The sequence below is a fragment of the Lepisosteus oculatus genome, chromosome 1 (genome assembly GCF_040954835.1).
Source record: "Lepisosteus oculatus isolate fLepOcu1 chromosome 1, fLepOcu1.hap2, whole genome shotgun sequence".
Lineage (NCBI taxonomy): Eukaryota > Metazoa > Chordata > Actinopteri > Semionotiformes > Lepisosteidae > Lepisosteus > Lepisosteus oculatus.
The window spans coordinates 55971266-55994121 of NC_090696.1; the positions used below are offsets into that span (position 1 = coordinate 55971266).

Sequence of the window (22856 nt, forward strand, 5' to 3'; positions counted from 1 at the left end):
CCAAGTGGCATGGCCTACTATCAAAGGATGTTGTGATCTGCCATTCTATTAATAAATCTATGCATCACATACTCACATATAAGAGGTTATCATTTAATATTTGGCCAATAATTACTGCTATACACAGACATTTTTAAGCTTGAATGGTAATTACATGTAATGTGCTAGGATAAAGAAATTAATTTACAGATTGTAGTTACAAATATTTTTTTTGTTCTTAGGATATTACATTAAATAAAATAAAAATACACATTTTGTTTTAGTTTAATGATACTGTATACAGTACGAATACAAAATATAGAAATCAAAATGTATATACATGGCAAATATTAATATAAATAACACCCTGTAACAGGTCTTTTTTACCCTACAACTCACTACACTTGTGTTCACATTACACACTTCACAGTTCCAAAAACTTCACTCACAATTTTCTTTTAAAACTCTGCCACTTGTTTCTCTACTCATCAGGCAAGTGAGAGAAGCAGAGGCAGCTGCGATGTATGAATGCGGGCATCCTAAACACCCTGTGCCAGGAAAGTGAGAGAGCCAGGAATGGACATGTAACTACTGTACAAAAATCATCATAGTTTACAGTCACAGTTACTTCCTGACTTGTACTTTTCCCTGCCGGGATCCTTCTCTGACCCTGTAGTCTAGCCTCCCAGACACAATTCATTGCCAGATAGCAACAAACTACACAGACACCCCCTGGCACTCTTTCTTTTCACAGGTGGGGTCAGTTGCACTTCTGGTTCTTTGGTCCTCAGTCACACCTATTCCATTCACCTGGGTATAACAAGGCAGTACAAAAGAACGGATACAATTTAAAAACACTGTTCTGTCAAATTGTCTCCAGGCTTCAAGATCTCACCATGTTGTTCCCCTTCTGGGTAGACTATGGTGTTTTCCAACCTGTTGAATTCTCACACTCTCACAGATAGCATTCAGGCCGCCACTCTAGGTCATCCGTTACCAACAGCCACTCAGCTATGAAAGCCAGCTACATCACCTGCCCTCTCCCTGCCATGTGCTAGGTGAACATATGCCGGTGGAATGGAAGTGTTCTATACCTATAGCCCTTCCTAAGGAGGAGAATTCTTCCTTCTCTTTTCACGGTCTGGTACAGAGACATTGCAGAACCACCAAATCCATACATTTGTGTCTTCTTAAACGGACAACTGCTGATGACTTATCACACAAACCAACCCTGTTTTATAAACATTAAACGACATAATCATATTCAAATAGAATATACATCTGCTAAGCACTTTCTTGGGCATTGCTTAAACAAAGGTACGCAATGAATCAGTGAGATTTTGTATTATAGCATATGTAGTGGATAAGCTGGATCTGGGGGGTGTCAGTGCGTGCTGAAGACCACTAGAGGGCAGCTTAGAGACACTCCAGAGATAAAGGGTATGCGTTAGTACAAGATATATTGAGGAATCTAATACAGTTGTTTTTTATTGGTTTCCTCAATAAAAAGTTTCATCAAGCTGGAATGGTTGTATAGTTTTAGAATTGGATTGCATCACCAAAGTCTCAGGGTGAGATCAACAAGGTATTTTTAGAAACCTAGGGTGATGATGCACAGGAAAAGTCGTAAGGCGAGTACTTTTAGGTCGTACATGGTTTTGTCTTGAAATGACTAAGATGGCGGTGCGCACGGACCCAGCAGCTGATCCGGGTCTGGAAAAAATGGTGCAAAATGTTTTACTAGTGTTAAGTGTTGTCTCTTGTCCAATTTTTCAAACATTTACGATCACCTGACCGTGCCGGAAATTGAAAAATGACGCAAGGACTACCCACTAGTATTCTGACGGAGAAGCTAAGTAGCCTTGGCTTACTGGGAGGAAAAGGTCCCGGGACAGCGGCGCAACCTGTTGCAGGTGTCTCAATGAGGAGGCACTGAAAGTGGAGTTTAAGAAAACAGGAATGAGGCAAGAGGGCTAAAAGCTGTTGCAGGCTAAAAGCTAACCCTAACAGACTGGCTCTCCCATCAATTTTTCTTTCCAATGTCTGTTCTCTGGAGAACAAGCTGGACTACCTAAGATTGCAATGGGCTGCTCAGCAAGTGCTGCGTCTTTATTTTTACTGAAACATGACTAAAGGACAATATTTTGGATATGGTCATTCAGAGACTGGTAAGTCTAGTGAAAGTGATTATATAGATGCAGCCATTCAAAATGCGCGGGCGATACCGCATTATTTTCCGGTACTCTGTACGCAGTCTACCGCAAGTTACCGGTAAATACCGCAAGTTACCGGTAAATACCGCTAGTTACCGTAAATTCTCCTATAATACGACAAGCAAAATAATAGTATCCGGAATTTCCGCAAGGTGGAGCTAATAAAGCTCAACCTCTCATGTTTGAGCTGTGGCCATCAAAGTCTTTAACGAAGATATTACTAATAGTATTAATAATGAATGACCTTGGACAAGCTGTAAGCGGAAACTCAAAGTATTGCCCTGGTCAACATTCTTTTTTTCATTGACCATCTTTGTAAAAGTAACACCACAGCATTTCGCAATCACACATTTGTTTCCAATAATGCAAAGTACAGTAATTTTTGAGAATCGATTGATTTAGGAACATAAACATATTACCGTATGCAAACTGTACTGTATACAGTATGTATATGTATATTTAATGTCTTAACTGTGCCCGTTTAAGTATTGAATATTCATATGGAATTTTACCACTGAAGGGAAATCTTAGTAGCTGAGCATAAAAAGAATAGGAGCATACTGCAACGCGTGTGAAGGCCATAAACTATATTAATTTTGGAACATAAACATACAGTATATAGCTGGTCTCGGTACTTTAAAGAAAACATACACGAAACATGGTTTCATTATGACCAGAATCGGTCTTGAGATATTTTTAACTTGATTTACAGTATTTGAGAGGTATGTCTTAACACCGATACTACAGTGCTTAAGTACTGCTCACGTATATGTTTCTAGGTTTATATTATGCATTTCATACGGTCAAATTACTTTTGAGCAACTAATAAGAAGCGCGAAACGGTATGCCTAGGGCGTTTTAGTTTCGTTTTGTGCTGGGACTCTGCTTTAACAATGTCGCCGTAGATTGATTAGAGATATCAAGTACATACAAGTCATTTTTTAAATGTTGTAGTTCGTCTTGTAAAAATGTTACGAGTACATCATCTATCAACAATTACACAGGTTCTGTTTCCATATTGCGGATTTTGGTTACGTAATATTATTTTCTAAATTTCACGTTGTGAATATATGAGTTGGGCAAACAGAGCCGCAAAGAAGTACATTATGGGTTGTTGTTTTTTTTTTGCAGTTTTATCTAGAACAAGCGATGCTTAAACCTTTGTCTGATTCTTGTGAAACTATCCACACGACAGTTACAGTACCTAGGAGTTGACTTCAGTGATGTCACTGATGGGATGTTTCTAAAAATCCATCCTCTGTAAAACGTCTTCTCTAGTTGTCCTGCATATGTATTCGCTAATGAAGCTGTGTGTTCTGAGCCTGGATCTCTACAGATGCAGCCATTCAAAATGAGCGGTACAGACACCTACCGGAGGTAATTGGCTGCGGGGTCGCGCATCATGACGCAAGATGACGCGGGGTACCACGGTACGTGATTGGTTGACAGGGGCACTCGTGGTCCGTTGGTCTGTCGTAGAAAGATTTACAGTACAGTAAACATCTTTACTGTGCCCGTTGTAGATATTGAATTTTACCACTGAAGGGAAATCTTAGTAGCTGAGCATAAAAAGAATAGGAGCATACTGTAACGCGTGTGAAGGCCATAAACAATATTAATTTTGGAACATAAACATACAGTACTGTATATGGCTGGTCTTGGTACTTTAAAGTAAAAAATACACACCAGTATTCCATTTCTTCCTAAACATTTTAAGCATCAAAGTCTTTAACTAAAGAGATACCGGAGTCAACAAGCATACTTTTAGAATTTGATTAATAGGGAATATAATATGGAATCGCGTATCTAAAGAATTTAATAATGATATGATTATATTCGTGTACTGCGACAGGGCTGTGTAGGGCTGTTTCGCCTCCCTATTCATGTGAGTTGTCCTGTAGCCTACTGGTCTACGTGCCTGACTACCAGCTTGTGGGTTGTGTGTTCAAATCCAGCTGGTGCTGGGCTTTTCTTTTAACAAACATTTCTTCAAAAAATTGAATATTGATATTATGGACAATCAATTGACTTTTATATTTCAAAATATCACAACATGATCGATTCTAAGTCATTTTTTATAACAATGAATAGTCACCTTCTTCCCTTCTGACAACGGTCCCTGCTTCTGCTTCCTGCTTCTATTGTGTGTGTGTGTGCAATAGAGTAAATGTTTATAGAGAAATGGAGGCTGGACAGTATGCGTTACAATATAAACATTTATATTGATTTAAATCGTGTTCTGATTTAAATCGCAAACGCATGTTTAATTATGTGTTTTTTAATCATAATCAGGCTAATGCATTTCTACATTTCTGTATGAACCAGCTTAGAGGGCTAAAGACAGCTTGTGTTTAAATTGAGTGTAAGGTAATTTATGCTTCTAAAGTCATGGTCAGCATTTATTATTGTACTGTGCTGTAAACTTGTTCTGTGCCTAGTCACATTATTTTATAGCGTTTTTATAGTGTTATCAAATCTGGTGGCGCTGTGTGTTAGTTTCCTGACTCCCATGTCACATGGTCTGTGATTGAATCCCATGGAACTATGACTTTATTTTTTAACAAACATTTCTTTGAAAAAATGAAACGTTTCCCTTGGTCAGAGATTAAATAAAACCTCACTCGCACCAAACAAATTTATATTTCTAAATATCACAACATGATCGAATTAAAGTCTTTTTAATAACAATGAATAGTCACCTATGCGTTACAAAATAAACATTTATATTGATTTGAATCGTGTTTTGATTTAAATCGTAAACGCGTTTAAATATATGTGTTTAAAGGCGATATACTATATAAAAGCGCTGATTCTTATGGAGTGTGTTCCTCCGGGGATTCAAAAAATCTATTTTTTTTAATCACGTATCTAAGGAAAATTGCAGTATAACTTTGTTCATGCACAAACAGTTGGCATTTTACATTATAATTTGGGTATCTCCTCTTGCCAGAAAGCTCTAAATTGCATTTTGAGTGCGGTTTTTGACTTTTTCTAAATTGCAACCCATAAATAAAGCTGAAAAAGCTTAGACTAACTGTATTATAAACTGTATTACAACAGCACATTGGACAATGCAATGTAAATTGCAAAAATGCACTTGGAATCTGCCCAAGCCCTCCTACGAAAATTATTTAAACTGCGACACTTATCATTCATCTCTAAATAAACTTTATGTTATATAGCGTTTTAAGCGAATAAGTAATTAGATTGCTCATAAACCTAATCGCTTTTTCTACACAAACACAGCGTGATTGCTCTCTGAAAATGCTTTCCCTTTATATTTAGGCTCAGATTTCAACTATAGATCGTATTATTATAAACTTTCTTGGAAAAATGTATTTTATGTTCATTGTCTTCCAATCGAGTTGAGTTGACATTGGAAGCTTGCCACTCCCGGACTGTAACACCAACGCATTAGCATGTTAAAGCGATTTCATTGAGGAGCCCAGCTACCAGTTAACACTGTACTTCCTACTTTGAAAATACCTGTGAAACCGGTTTAATTCGTCACAGCCAGCACTCCGGCGGAGAGGGGGTTGTACTCGTAAAGTAGAAGCAGGCGAGATTTCCAGCGAAAGACACCTCCCCCCCGCTCAAAAAGCCAGTAAGCAGTAATGCTTTATGTTGAAAATTGAGGTGGATTTTGTTTATGATAAAGAGGATAAACTGGGATGGAAGGAGGGTTTGGTTTTGCATAAGGGGCGGGATTATGATAATTGGAGGAATTTGCGAGAGTATAATGGTTTGATATATTTGATTTTGTATTGTGGTCGTTATCTATGTTTTTGGTATTATGTTTATATGGTTGTTTTTGTTGGTTGGTTGTTATTATGGTTATTAATAATATGATCTATAGTTGAAATCTGAGCCTAAATAAAAAGAAAAAGCAAGTGAATAGGTTTAGGAGCAATCTAATTAGTTATTCGTTTAAAACGCTATATAAAATAAAGTTTATTATTAATTTGCTGTACAGAGCGATGAACATTATTATGCATAGGACAAAGATACCGATCCTGATCAGTTTAGAAATCTGTGTACGCTGTAAGGTTTTTACTTCTTAAACTTTTAAAATACACGTTTCGAATCGAAATAAATCCTTTTCCTGGTACAGTCGCATGAAGAGAGAGGCGAAACAGCCCTACACAGCCCTGTCGCAGTACACGAATATAATCATATTGTTATTAAATTCTTTAGATACGCGATTCCATATTATATTAGCAGAAAAGCTTAAAACTACCACTTTTTCACACGCTATTTCACGTTAGTTAAATTTAATTTATATATTATATATTTATATCTCTGACCAAGGGAAACGTCTCATTTTTTCAAAGAAATGTTTGTTGATTGTTATCAAAAATGACTTAGAATCAATCATGTTGTGATATTTTGAAATATAAAAGTCAATTGATTGTCCATAATACCGCTATTCTATTTTTTCGAAGAAATCTTTGTTAAAAGAAAGGTCCAGCACCAGCTGGATTTGAACACACAACCCAGGAGTTGGTAGTCGGGCACGTAGACCAGTAGGTTACAAGGGAAGTTACATGAAAAGGGAGGCGAAACAGCCCTACACAGCCCTGTCGCAGTACACGAATATAATCATATCGTTATTAAATTCTTTAGATACGCGATTCCATATTATATTCCCTATTAATCAAATTCTAAAAGTATGCTTGTTGACTCCGGTATCTCTTTAGTTAAAGACTTCAATGCTTTAAATGTTTAGGGAGAAATGGAATACTGGTGTGTATTTTTTCTTTAAAGTACCAATACTGTATGTTTAAGTTCCAAAATTAATATCGTTTATGGCCTTCACACGCGTTGCAGTATGCTCCTATTCTTTTTATGCTCAGGCACTAAGATTTCCCTTCAGTGGTAAAATTAAATATCTACAACGGGCACAGTAAAGACGTTTACTGTAAGTCTTTCTACGACAGACCAACGGACCATGAGTGCCCCTGTCGGTCAACCAATCACGTACCACGGTACCCCTCGGCATCTTGCGTCACAATGCGAGACGCCGTAGCCAATTACCTCCGGTACGTGTCTGTACCGCGCACTTTGAATGGCTGCATCTGTATGAAAAAAAAATGATGCAGAAATGCTGCTGTAGTCTCTAGTTACTGCTCACTGCGAGTGGAATTTATTATGGTTAAGTGTCTGCCCTACTATTTACCAAGAGAATTTACTACAGTTATTATTGTGGCTGTGTACATCCCGCCCAGTGTTAAGTCCAAAGAGGCGCTATGAGTCCTTTATGGGACCATCAGCGATCTGCAAACTGCCTCATCCTGACGGCTTTATCATTGTTGCTGGCGACTTCAATCACACGGATCTTAAGTCAGTTCTCCCTAAATTTTATCAATATGATAACTTTACAACAAGAGGGGTAAACACACTAGACTTAGTTTACACAAACATCTGCGATGCATGTAAGACTGTTCCCCGGACCCGCTTGGGCTACTCTGACCACATCTCTGTAATGCTTATCCCAGCATACACAGACTGGAATATGTTTAGGGGGGCTGCTACCTATGGACATCTCATCAACTTAGAGGAGTATGCAGCATCTGTGACTGGCTACAACAGTAAGTGTATAGATGACATCACAAATCCACCATCACACGGGCAAACTAGAAACCATGGCTGACTGCAGAGGTCCACGCACTGCTAAGAACCCGTGATGCTGCATTCAGATCAGGCGACAAGACAGCCCTCAGGACTGTGAGGGCCAACCTGTCCAATGCCATCAGGGAAGCAAAGCGCACCTATGCACCAAAAATCCATGGCCACTTCCTGGACACCAGAGACATGCGGAGCACGTGGCAGGGCATCCAGGCCATTACTGATTACAGGACTACCCCACGTGTCAGTGACGGTGATGCCTCACTCCCAGATGCCAGATGACTCCCAGTGTCTGCGAGGAAACCACACTTCCTACCAATGATCAGGTGCTTTACCTGTCCCCTGCTGATGTAAGGAGGACACTAGCCAAAGTTATTCCACGTAAGGCTGCTGGACCCAATAATATACTTGGTCGCATGCTCAAGTACTGTGCAGAACAGCTAGCTGATGTCCTCCCAGATATTTTTAATATCTTCTTGTGTCAGGCAGTCATCCTCATATGCTTCAAATCCACCACTATTATACCAGTGCTGAAGAAGTCGGCCATGTCCTGCCTAAATGACTATCGCACCATGGCACTCACACCACTTACCATGAAGAGCTTCGAGAGGCTAGTCATGAACCACATAAAGTCCAGACTCCCTACCCCTCTGGACCCCGTTCAGTTTGCATACCACCCCAACCGGTCTAATGATGATGCTGTATCTTTTGCCCTTCAACTGGCCCTGTCCCACCTGAATAAGAAAGACTCTTATGTAAGAATGCTTTTCATTGACTTCAGTTCAGCATTTACAGAAAAGATTGAGCTTGCTGAACATTAACACCTCCCTCTGTAAATGGATTCTGGACTATTCAAACTGCGTCATCGAGTTTGCTGATGACAAGACAGTGGTGGGCCTCATCAGAAACAATGATGAGTCACTATACAGAGAGGAGGTGGAGCAGCTAGTAGACTGGTGCACAAACAACAACCTATCTCTCAATGTAAACAAAATAAAAGAGATAACCATTGACTTCAAGAGGGCCCATGCTCATCACTCCCCACTGTACATCAATGGCTCCCCTGTGGAGACAGTTAAAAGCACCAGGTTTTTTGGTGTACACATTATAGATGACCTCACTTGGTCCCTCAATTCCAACTCCCCAGCCAAGAAAGCACAGCAGCTGTTGACTCTATTTCCTGCGGCGACTGAGGAGGGCAAACCTCCCCCTGCCCATTCTTACCACTTTCTACAGAAGCACCACTGAGAGCACCTTGACCAGCTATATCACTGTTTGGTTTGGAAATTGCAATGCTTCAGACCGCAAGACCCTGCAACAAATTGTGGAAACAGTTGAAAAGATCATTGGAGCCTCCATCCCTTCCATTTCTGTCACCTATCACACATGCTGTCTACACAGGGCCTCCAGTATAGTAGATGACCCCTCCAAGCCCTCCCATAAACTCTTTTCCCTTCTACCATCTGGGAAAAGATATCGCAGTGTACGGGATAGCTCCACCAGACACTATAACAGCTTCTTCCCTCAGGCTCCTCAACACCCTGGAATCCAATTCCTCCAACTCCAGAAACAGGGTTTAAATCCTCCCAGTGTGTTGTGTATATTGTATTATGTATTTCCCTTGTAATTTGCACTATCTGCACTTTGCACTATGTGTATCCTGTCTACAATGTCTGTCAGTGTCCTGTCTGTCCTGTCTTTATTTGCACCGTGGACCAGGAGAAACAATATTTCATTCCACTATATACTTGTATATGGCTGGCATGTCAAATAAACGTGAACTTGAACTTGAAACTTAAACTTTGAGCAGCAAGGATAGTTTCAGAGCTGGCATATTAGTAAAAAAAATAAAACATTAAATGTAGTATGCGCAAAGGTTTGGGCACCCTTCCAGTTAATCCACTAGTGTTATTTTTTATTAACTCGTTCGGCCGTCAAGTGACAATTCCAGAGCTTTATAAATTCTCTGACTCTTTGAACCTCACAGGGTGTTGTGCTTACACTCAATAACCATGGGCTCCTCTAAGCAGCTGACTGAGGATCAGAAAATAAAGATGATTGACTATTACAAAGCAGGGGAAGGCTTCCTACTTGCAATTTCCACTGTCCGTTAAGTCATTAAGAAATGGAAGTTAAGGGGAACTGTTGAAGTCAAGACAAGATTTGAAAAACCAAGAAAAATCAGAACTGCTCAACCAGTCAGAAATGCAATGCATAACCCCCATATCACTGCAAAGGACTGCAGGAAGGTTTAGCTGGCATAGGAGTAGTGGAGCACTGGTCTACTGTGCAGCGTTGCTTGCACAAACATGATCTGCATGGAAGAATCATCAGAAGGAAACCTTACCTGCAATCTCATCACAAAAGTTAACGTCTAAAGTATGCAACACACTTAGATATACCAGAGGCTTATCTGTGGTTTGATGAAGCAAAATAAGAACTATTTGGCTTCTCTCTTTTTATTTGGAGAGAAAAAGAGAAGCATTTGAAGAAAAGAACACCTTGCCAACTGTTAAGAATGGGGGTGGATCCATTATGCCTTGGGGTTGTGTGGCAGCCCGTGGCAATGGAAATATTGTGAGGGTAGAGGGAAGAATGGATTCTACTAAGTGTCCCACAGTCAGTGAAGAAACTGAAGTTGAAAAGAGGTTATATATTACAAAAAGACAATGATCCAAAACATACAGTACCTCAAAATTAACCACGGACTACTTCAAGAAACGAAAAATTAAGGTTTTGGAATGGCCTTCACAGTCCCCAGACTTGAATATTATTGAAAATCTGTGGGTAGATCTCAAACATGCAGTGCATGCAAGACGACCTAAGAATATTTCTGAACTAGAAGCGTTCTGAAAGAAAGAGGGTGGAAAATTTCCTTAAGCAAAAATAGAAAGACTGTTAGCTGGCTACAAGAAACGTTTGGAGGCTGTGATTTCTGCCAAAGGGGGTATTACTAAGTACTGACTTATAGGGTGCCCTATTTTTTCCATCTGTTAAATTCAGCAAATAAATAGTAACTGTGCATTAAAATTTGCACAAATATGTCAAAATTTAATTTGTTCGCTGCAGAGGTTGTTAACTTCTTTTCACTTAGAAAACCAACAAAACGTAATTTGGTCAGGGGTGTCCAAACTTTTGCGTACAACTGTAAGTCTTAAAAAGAGAAATGGAAAGATCTGTAAATTACAGACCATACTAGGGTTGCAAAGATTGATTTTACTGGGGTTGGTCCAGCCTCAGCACTGTTTCTGCATCTCCCCATAGAGAAAGGGGGTAATTTATCTGTATGTCAACAGACATGCTTGTGAGCATTCATAATAGGACTCTGTAATGCTCAAGAAAGAAGCAGTGGATATGTCAGGTGGTACCATGTTCCTGGTATATATTTCAGTACATATTTAATGCTACTGTACATATTTCAGCCTTCCAATATTCAACTGACGTTTCCACAGGTGTACTGGTTGCGTGTTCTTTCCATGTTCTTGTATGTTCCCCTGGATGCTCTGCTTACCTCTGACGTAACAATGAGATATTGATAGTTTGATTAGCCATGCTAAATTGCCCTTATATAAGCAGGAGTTGAATCCCTTTCTTAATAATCTGCCCTATGCTACCTTGCCAGTCCCAAGCTTTTAGATAGTACAGCGCTATATAAGTACCTACTGGTACTGTAAGTCTGCTTTGCAGTGCTTTAAATACATCTCATACATCAGAAAACTACAAATTAAACCTAATGAAAATATAAAATTATTTTTAAAAGTAGACCTTTTAATTTAATTTGGAAAACGAAATGCGAAATTTAGTGCAAAATAGGTCAAACAATGAAAAACATTTTTTTGTGATACAAAAAAGCAAAATTGTGCTACTGTTTTATTAATAATGATGTCAATATTGCTTTGAAGAGCATGACAAAGGTAATATATTTTCTGAGAATCCATAAACATATAATCAAATTAAGTGTCAAGTTCTAGTACAAAATCCATATTGCATTTAAACCACAGTTATATAACTTTTTATTATTCACATAACAGTTTGGAAAGTGATCAATCCAAGTATAGATGCAATGCTTTAACAGGCAAACAGCTTCTCCAGTTGCTCTCCTTAATATAAAAGGGGAAAATAATTTATTCTAGCCTTTTCATAAAAGGAAATGGGAAAAAAAGGTTTCTGACATGCTAATACACATGGGACATGTTGCTACTTTTTTTTTACTTGATCAGTTATTTTGAAAATAATATCTGCAAGGATATGTTACAAAATTACCGTATTATACCGTATAATACCGCAAGTAAGATAATAGTTTGCGGAATTACCGCCAGGTGGAGCTTATAAAGCTCAACCTCTCATGTACAGTGTTTGAGCTGTCGCCATCAAAGTCTTTACCGAAGATATTACTAATAGTATTAATAATGAATGACGTTGGACAAGCTGTAAACTCGAAGTATTACCCTGGTCCACATTCTTTGTAACCGTCTTTGTAAACGAAAATACTTTATTTTTTCATTGACAAAAAGTAACACCACAGCATTTCGTTGATCCAATCACGCATTTGTTTCCAATCATACAAAGTAATTCTTGAGAATCTCCAATTCATCATGCCTTTCACATGCTCATAAAATATATTAATTTAGGAACATAAACATATTACTGTATGTAAACTGTACTGTATATGGCTAGTCTTGGTATTTTAAAGAATAAATACACACCAGTATTCAATTTCTCCCTAAACATTTTAAGCATCAAAGTCTTACATGTGGTTATTTTGGAAACATTTTTACGTGTTCCTTGCTACCTCTGACCATGTTACTGTACGTTTATGCAGTATACAGTACTTTGTGAGAAAAGTGATAGTTTTAAGCTTTTCTGCGAATACGCTCAATATCGAAGTAAACAGAAGCATACTTTTAGAATTTGATTACTAGGGAATATAATATGGAATCACGTATCTAAAGAAATTAATAACGGTTTAACTATATTCATGTACTGCTGCACAAACAGTAGTATAAGACTTTCCATTGATATATGTTTGTCACATGACTTGCCTCGGTGGCGTGATGGCTTAAGTGATTGACTTATGTCCCTGAGGTCAAGTGTTCAAACCTAGCTATCACCATTACTTTTCTTTTAACAAATAAATATTTCTTTGAAAAACTAAAATAGCAAATATTATTGGCATTATATTGACATTTTTTATATTTCTAAATATCACAACATGTTCGTACTGTATGTTCACAGCAGTACCGCAGGTTTTACTGTAGGGCGCAAATCCACGTGAGTCCGAAAGCCCTAAATTAATGTGCATTCGCCTGCCGCTGCACAGTTCTTATCGCATCTCTCTCTGTGTCTACATTGTTTGTAAACAAAACGGTTTCACAGGTATTTTCAAAGTGGAATAAGGGCAAGTCCACCTCCCCACTCACATTTTCTTAGAAAAACAGATTCACAACATGAAGATGTGTCAGTCTTCTGTGTAAAAAAATCATTTTGAACACCATGGATGGTGCTTTAAAGACGCTGCTGAGTAAAGAATAGGAATTTTCCTACAGTGAGCAGTATTGTGTATATAGTTGACCCTTACCTGAAAGAAAACAGGACTGAAAGGGTTTCAGAAATCAAAAAAAGCTTTATTCCTTTGTTTTGTGGTCTGGGTAATTGGAGGCTACGCTGTTATGCTTCCTATGGTGATATACGGGTTTTTCGCACAAAGCCATATTGAGCAGTATTTCTTGCGTTATGAACGTGTGTACACAGCAGTCCCCCCGATTCCAGTTAGTGCGTAATTACGCATCGATGAAAAAAAAAGAATTAAAAAAAGAGAATTAGCTCACTGATAGTTTTATGTGGAGGCTGTGAACATTTTCACATGTCGTGGTCTTTAAAATGCATTTGGTTTGAAGGCTTTCTGTGTTTCCCATCCAAAGATATGGACAGAAGAATATTCGAGCGTGGTCAAAAAAATGGCTTAAAAACAACATAGTGTAGGCTGTGAAAACAGACACATTTACTTTGTACACACAGCAAGTGTTTTCATAACTCTAGGAGGTATCGTGAAAAAGCAGTCTTGCCAATTGTAATCATTTTTATTTTTTAAATACATTTTAGAAAAGTGTCATCTATACAAAAAAGTTGCATTTAATACCACTCGATATTAATATATTTACAGAGATAAGCTCTCTATTAAAGTTCAGATCAAAGATCAAGCACAGATCAAACAGCAAGATCTCACACACTGGGACTGATCTGTAATCAGTCCGCTGGCTGTGCTGAAAACAAATGGTTGAACAACTCTTAAGCATACTGTAGTTTTTAGAATGTATTATTAGCACAATTTATTACAGTTCTTAATTTAATATTATTGATTACTAATAGTTTATGCTAACACCTAACTTTCTAAATGCGAGAAGTACTACTGTAAGCAAAACCAAAAAAAAGGATTTTTGGAGGGGGGATATTCTGACAGCGGTGGGGTGCTGTACCAGCTGTCAACAAAAAACAGCTAAATACATTTCAGAAAAGTGTAATCTATACTAAAAAGTTGTATTTATTTAATACCACTTGATAGTTATATTAATAGAGATAAGAATTCAAGTTGATACTGTTTAGACTTTAAATTATTTTAAACTGTATTACAGCATTGTATATGTGCTTAAAAGAGTCTTCTTCAGGTGTGAGGGTCTTCTGCTCAAAATGAAACGCTAAAATGTAATGTAGGCTCTGAACGGGTTCAACTATGATTTGGGCTTGATTGAGGTCACTGCCTTTCATCTGAAATCCTGCTTGAATCCTTCTAAACTAAAAATTAGACTCAAGAAGAGAAGAGGCTCTGGTGAACTGAAGAGTTAAAGTGTAAAGTATATCCTCCTTTTAATGGGAAGAGACGTGGTGCTTTAAACAAGAGTGTGGCGTTACTTTTTGTCAATGAAAAAGTGTGTGTGTTTTTTTTTACTCCCTGGCGGAAACGGGCTTCCATAAGAATTAGTATACTGTAGCTTCTGGGAAATAAATTTTTCCTGCATTAAAATTTAACCCGTCCAAAGCGCCCTACATTACAAACTCCAAGCATTTCATTTTGAGCTGAAAACCCTCACACGTGAAGAAGGATTCACAGCTGAAATGTTGCAGTACTGTATTGCAGTAAATGTTTATATAATTATATCTAATTTTTTATAAATAAAAAAAATCATTTGCCCAGCCTAAGAGGGGGGTCTGCTCTCATTGACAGCTGACACCCCTCCATACACTCAAGTGAAAAATTAATAATGCCAATGTAAATGCTGTAAACGCTCATGTACAGGTAGAATATGTTCATTGTCTTTCAAATGAAAGACGGGTTACTTTTGCAGAAGTCAGGAGACATTAGAAGCTTGCCACACCCGGACTGTTACACCAACGCATTAGCAAGTTAAAGCAATTCCATTGAGTAGCCGTGCGCAATAATTGCTTTGTCCCTTGATTTCCTGATCTGCAAGGCCATTTGGCTGCAGCGAATGTGAATTTTGTCTGGCATTGCAAGATTGTGAAAAAATAAAAGTATTTTAATCAAGATGGGGGGTAAGGGAGTCGTCTCTATGACACTCTCCCTTATAAAATTAACGTGAAACAAAAAAAACTAAAAATAAGACACAATCTACTGACATTCACAACAAAGACATATCTTAAAACATTTACATATATTGTTAAATTATTACGTTAAATATATACTTTAAGTTACTGAAACAGCCAGCTAATAAAATCATTGCAATGTTGTTCCTTTTTGGAGGTGGGGATATTCTGACATACAATTGATTTAAAGACAATCTGTCAAAGTGCAATGAAATACAATATTACGCTGGGTAAATGTTCCAAGGTCAAATTCTTCCGCGACGGGGGTACCTTTAAAGCGTAGACGACAGCACCAAAAATTTTTGCCGTGCCCTCTCTTTAAAGCCCTGGCCAAATACGAAGACCAACGCACCACGAGTGCCACTGTCTGTCATTTTGGCCAGCCAATCACATACCGCGGTATGACGCATTATGACGCGCTATGACGTAATGATTTGCCCGCAGTACAGGTTTGTACCACACACTTTGAATGGCTGCATCTGTATGTTAAGAATAACAAATTTGAATAACAAATACATGAAAAAAGTCATTTATTAAATATTTGAATTATGGTCATACCAGGAACTGCCATGAATAATCTAAAAGTTGAAACTGCTTTCACTCTTAGTGATATATTATTTTTTTTGTTTCTGGATAAAGAAGTAGTTTTCACTACTTTCAATGAAAGTATTGTTGATCAGGGCATTCTATTCTATGCTATTACAGCATTAAATCCTACTTGACTATCCTACTTACAGAGCTGGACAACAATTTCTAATGATGAATATTTATTGGATGATTTAATCAAATTTTAAATTAGACATTCAAATCAAATTTGAATAAAAGTTTGATTTTTTATCTTTTCCATGTGCAATGTGTACAAAATCTGATTCATGTCCAGAATGATTTATGAAGTTCATATGCAGATACTGATACAGAAAATGACTATGACAAAGAATGAGGACATATATTACTCTTCTATACTTTAATCCATAAATTAATATTGTTCATTTATAATCCTGAACAGGTAATTGTCTCTGGTTCACCATTATCTAAGCCCAAGTGAATAGTTTTATAGACATTAATGAGGAATTGGCACATACTGTACCTCAATAGTGCCCTCAAAAGCATAGGGACAACAAAGGCAAAACTGTTGGCAACTTATATTTGTTGTCATTCAGGTAATATGAATATGTTACACACAATATAATATATATATATATATATTTTGGGGTAACAACAATCAGTATCTTTAACATCTTTTTCATCTCACTGATGTGGCCATCCTGTGTAATGTAAGATATCTGGGATTTTTCTAGAAAGAACAGTTAAACTGGTACTGTTGTTCAGGCATAGCATTATGTGCAAAAGGGGGCGTAAGCAGTGCACATTGAAGAGGGATTGATATTAGTAGGGTAAGAAAATATATTTAAGTCCCTGGTTCAGATACAGTTAATATATTAACTATTGAACAGAATGACAAAAGAAAGTAAGGAAACACATTTTGCTTCTTGGTATTTATGGTTTTAACAGGAATACGTGTGTATTACCAATTTAACTTAGAGGGCATCGCAAAAGTATTCACCCCATGTGATAAAGGGGTGGTATTGTTTTCAGCAACATCTGAGCAACAAAGCATATGTCCTATGTATAAAAAACATAATATAATATTGTTTCATTTATTGGAAGTGCCTGGGGTGTAAAGAATCTAGGGACACCTACATCTAGCTAGTGTCAACATTTGCAGTTCCCAGGAACTTCAAAGCAAGAAAAGAGCTAAAGTGTTTACCTGTGTCCTAGACATGGATTTAAGGAATCATTCACCTTGGCTAATTAAGTTCTGAGTAAATGACTAAGAGTTATCAACAGTTGAGGAACAGAAGGTAGACAGGTGGGCAGGTAGAGGGAGGAGTAGGGAGGACACAAAGCGATGACAAAAAAGGACAAAAGGGAAGGAGACGGATGGGGAGAAAGGACAGCGAAGACACAAGGGAAGATGAAAAAAGACACAGTGCTAGGTGGAAGGTCCTTGTTCTGAATAGCCTTTAAGACCAGATTTGAGTTTAGTATTTGAACCTAAGAGAGCTTGCTATTCTCTTGTTTTTAGGAAACTCTCCTGGTTAGTAGATGCATTTTTGGATTACGGAGTTCATTCTTTTTTAGCATCAAGGTTTATAGAGAGAGATTTAAGCCTAGGTTGTATTTTGTTTGATACAGAAAGCAGGTTTCCTCTGTTTTGGGGCTTTTGGGGCCAGTTAATTATATAGGATTTGAATATTTGGTAGCAGGCTGGGGTTTGTCTGGTTAGTTAGGACATGGTCTTTTTAGATGCCTTGTTTGTAAATAGTATAATTTGCATGCTGTATATTGTGTTATTATGTATAAATATTTGTTTAACCAAGTCTGCCCGAGTCATTACTCTTTTCATTACATCTGTGCCAGAGAACAAAGAACTCAGGTGTCACTAACTATACCAATCTCAGTTATATTCATGGCAAAATCTTGATGATTTGGTGTTTATGAGTATTTATTTCAACTATTGATTAACCCACTATATCTATTTCTGATATTCACTATTTTCATAACCACTATTTGTAACAATATAGTTCCATTTGATATTTCTGTTAAATTATTATTAACAGAATTGAGAATAAGAATTAAGTTATTTTTACAGAAAGATAACATCACAGTTCCAATATTCATATATCATGAAGTTAACAACAACAACAAAAAAAACAACAATAATAATAATATGGTTTGAAAATGTGAATCCAAGTGGCTCTCTAGCCTGTTGGAGTTTGTTATATTATGATGTAGATGGTGATTAATGTCTCTATGAAATGTGTAAATGTAAGAAATTTGTAACAAAAAATCTGGTCTCTGGGACTCCACAGAATGCTAAAAGGTCTCTGGGGGTCAAAGATTTTCCAATAATCATGAGACCAGACATGGTGCAATTGTAATTTAAACTGAAAACAAAACACAGAGACTAAATAGAGAAGCAATATTGTCCAAAAATGAGGCATGGCTTATTTAATGTATGGATATCATTGACTTTTTGGAATGTCATTGTAGAAAACAATCATCGTATATACAGTATTACAGCAGTTAATATATCAAATAAACAAATACCAATAATGCAAAGTATGTTAGTAAAGTAGTAGCAGTCCGCACACAGCAAATCAATAAAATAAAGATAATCTCATTAGGAACAGTGCTGCTTTATTGCAAGAAAGTGGTTGTTTTATAATCCTGGTCTGAGTCATCTAGCACCTATACCGATGCTTCTCTGCACTGTTGCCATGGCATCCTGTTAATCCACTACACCTAGACTGAGCTGCATTCATGTATGACTATTCTACATCAGGTTTAAGCAGAAACTAACAGCAATATGTTAATATTTTACTGTAATGCATGCATTACTTTTTAATTTGTAAATCACTTTTAGTGAGTCGGGTGTCTTAAAATACCTACATTCCATATTTTAGAAGGTGATACCCCACCCCAAACCAGGCACTGAAAATGCTGGACATAGTTAATCCTAATAATTTTGCAAATCTGAGGGTTTATCACACTAGATAACCCCAACTGGGTGGTGCATAGATGGCTTCACAACTTATCATGTTGGAATTTCCCAACTTATGACAGTGGACTTTCTAGAAGATAACCAGCACCTCATGTGATAATGTTGTCATCTTTTAAAAGGGAAATCAAAAGTAAAAAGAGAATGAATCAGGATATAGCAGGAGAGGAGAAACAACAAGATGAAACTATGACACAATATTTTATAAATGGTTACCAGCATTGCTGGGGTGCACTGGAGCAGATAATGGTAGGGACCTAGTAGGGAAAGTTGTAGGCTAAATGTTGGGCTCTAAGACTCCAATTGTATCCTAAAGCTTTGAGTTAATTATTCATCTCACAAGATATTGTCTGTCTATTTCTCCACCACCAAATTGCTTGTGTCAGGACAGACTAATAATATCTGACTTAATATTGATCAACTCTTCAAACTCTATTAACTACTAACACCCACCTAAAGTTACAAGGAAATAATAATAATAATAATAATAATAATAATAATAATAATAATAATAATAATAATAATAATAATAATAATAATAATAATGTTCTTTAACATTAAAATGTCCTTAATTGAGTTCATTTAAAAGATTAAGAAGATTTAATCATTTCACTCCACTTCACGAGAGGGTCATGGCACAGTTAATATTTTTAGAAAATACTAGTGACGGGGCACATAATTGCTGTATCCAGGTTGCTGCTTGACTTAATTTTTAATTAAGAAATAAATGGGTTATATTTGTATTTAAAAAATATGTTTGACATATTTACATTTATCTAAGGGAGACTCTAAGGTCTAACTTGATTACTATGTCTAACTCCATCACCCATGTAGTAGTTTCATTTCATATTGGCACAGTGCTGTAGAATCGTTTAGAATGAAGAGTACTAGATAAATGCAAGGAAATATAAATAATAATTATTACGTTTTATCGGCAGATTAGGTACGACAGTAAATTATCATTGTATTCTGCTTACTTCCAATTAATAATCAGTAATAATGTGTTGCTAACATGAGATATAAAAAATCAAAAAGATAAGAAAAACAACTTGCCGTTAGCCCACAGCAGCAATGTCAATTTCAACTTTAATCTTTTCCATCCATTTTATAACTGCTTCTTCCAATGCAGGGTTGCAGGGAAGCCGATGCCTATTCTGGCAAGCAACAGGTGCTAGGCAGGATACACTCTAGATGGGATGGCAGTCCATTGCAGGGCAGACACGCAGACACAAACACAGTCACACACAAACTGACACCTAGGAACAATTCTACCAGAGGCAAATGAACCTACTTGTATGTTTTCATGAAACTGAATTACAGAGAAAACCCAAGTGAACACATTGAGAACATACTGTACAAACTCTATGGAGATAGCACCTGAGGAATTGAACTGAGGGCCCCAGCGTTGTGAGGCAGAAATGCTAAGAATTGCAGTACCATACCAAATGATCTTTTCTTTTAATTTAAATCTTTTAAAGTTAATGCATTTCTGTGATTTTCCTGGTTTTCACAGGTTTCTTATCATTCAATATGTATAAATGCACTTTTATAACAAGTCCACATTTATATTGTTATCAATCAAATGCATAGTTAATATTAGAAATATGACAAGTTAATGCATAATTTCCTATGTTAAACCAGTTGTTCAAGTTTAGGAGAGATGTTGCAGGAGTGGTACTTCCAATTAAAATACTTGTTTGATTTTAACAGATATGAATTCTGTATTTTATGTATGTTGCTGAAGAATTAAAAGCAAGAAACTGTTGTGAGTATATTTTTTTGTTATTTTTTTCGTAGGAGATGGTTCATGGGGTCAAAGTCTGTATCCTATAGGTTACAGTAAGACCATGAAAACATCCTGGTTAAATATTTAGGTTTCACATTCTTACTGCAGCATAAGCTATATTACTCTGACAGGAAACACAAAAATACTGTATTTGAATTTGCTGTTACATAAAAAGCTGAATTGTAACGTTTTGCACAGAATATTGTAGTTGGATCTTTAAATCAATTATCAGAAATTAAAACAATTTTACTACATCTTTGTTTTTTTCTACAATGAGTAACACATCACTGGCAGACTGTGCTATCAAAATGTGTCCTCACAGGGATTTCACAGGGATGTCCACATCAGTTTGTGTCAGTAATACCTGAACTGATACCTAAACTCCACAAAGCATTTTTCAAAGCTGTGAAAGATACATTGACTATTTTTATTTTTACCTTGGGACTGTGCCTTTATAATTCTGTTTTGAATTGGTTGTTCTCCAACGAAAACACAAAAAAGTACATGATGTGTATATTGTTTATATTGTATACTATATCTTTTACATACCATATGTGTATATACTATACAGTATAGAAGAAGTTATGTTTCTTTTCTTACATGACTTCATTCCTGAATATTTACTACCTTTGAAATCTTCAGAAAGATGTAAGGGTTTCAGTAAACTGTCATAACTAGAATGTAGTTGATTCAGTCTTGCTGTGGAATCCACAATAAAAATACATTTGATTTTTAGGACAGAAAAATGAAAAGAATCTCATTTGCTGACATCTAACACTATTTAAATACTCCTGTATTTAAATAGCCTGCCTTGTTTATAGGCTATGGTTTACTCCATTCTATGTCCTTTTCCAGTTTTCAGACTGAAAACCATCCTCAAAATATTTGTGTAAAATTAAATTTTTATTAAAAAAATATTTTCTATGTCTACAAGATATAAGCTTAGTTTTATTCTTCATCCATAAGTTTCTGTAAAATACCTTTCTGCACTCTGCACATTTGTGGCATATAATTTAAATTTTAATAAACACTCCAATATCTCCAATCATACAAAATATGATATAGCCTTATTTTAAATACATATATTTTAAGGAACTGGCAGAAGTTTATCAAATTTCCCACTCCTTAACAGTCACAACTGGCATTTGGTCATTTATACAGTTTATTTGTTGCCCATTTAGTTCTATCTTTACTTTTCATTCTCCTGTTCAGCTTATCTTAATAACACCACAGAATATAAAGCATTAGCACTGGTGACACAAGAAGCAAGGAGTAGTGGATGTTTCTTGTTTGATATGCCTGAATTACCCAAAATTCTCTTAATTCCCTTCATAGAAAGACAAAAGATGCAAAATGGACACCTTCCCAAAAAATAAGAAATAACAGAAAACACATGCCCCCCAAACCCTCCCAGTATTTTCTCAAACACAGCTGTGCACCCTCACTGGGTTACAAATCCACCTAAACAATGAAGAGGAAAGGAAGGCAAGATTCCTTGGAGACTATGGTCTGTAGGAATCCAATCCAGGAATAATGCTTAGAATTCCATAAACATTTTTATAGACATATCACAATTTTTGCCAGTCAAATACTCATGTTTGTCAGCAAACCTAAAGTCCAGGTGCCACAAAGCTACCATTAGATGGCATTCAAATCAGGGGTGAAATGTTTGTAAAGGTTAGCTGGTGATTGCTTACAAGACATATGCAATTGTTTTTCATATTATAATCTATCTCTGTGTAGACAGGTGGTCAATTAGCACTGTATATTTTGAAATGTGCAGATTGAGACGCAATCAATATAGAAAAATTCTGTACAACGGTAAACTGGACCGTAAAAATTTATATAGCAGGACATTCACTGGAGTAGTTTAAGTGATACAGGATACAATAGCAGCTTCTCACTTACTGGTATTGGTAGATACAGAAATTGGTTGATACAGAAATTTTCAAAATGTCTGCCTTTTATTTTGAATAAAATTAAAATATTGGCTATCTTTGAGTGGAACCTTCATTTGAAATAGTTTGAAAGGAGTCTGTGAGTCATTATAAAGAGGGTCCTTAGTTGAATAGATACCAACTTGAAACTA

The 22856-nt window shown here is 36.7% G+C and overlaps 1 protein-coding gene across 2 annotated transcripts in view; it reads right to left on the bottom strand.

Annotated features, from left to right (window-relative positions):
• Positions 1 to 22856, bottom strand: part of gabra4 (gamma-aminobutyric acid type A receptor subunit alpha4) — a 78047-nt gene that overhangs the window by 3938 nt on the left and 51253 nt on the right. The gene's annotated exons all lie outside the window — the stretch shown is intronic.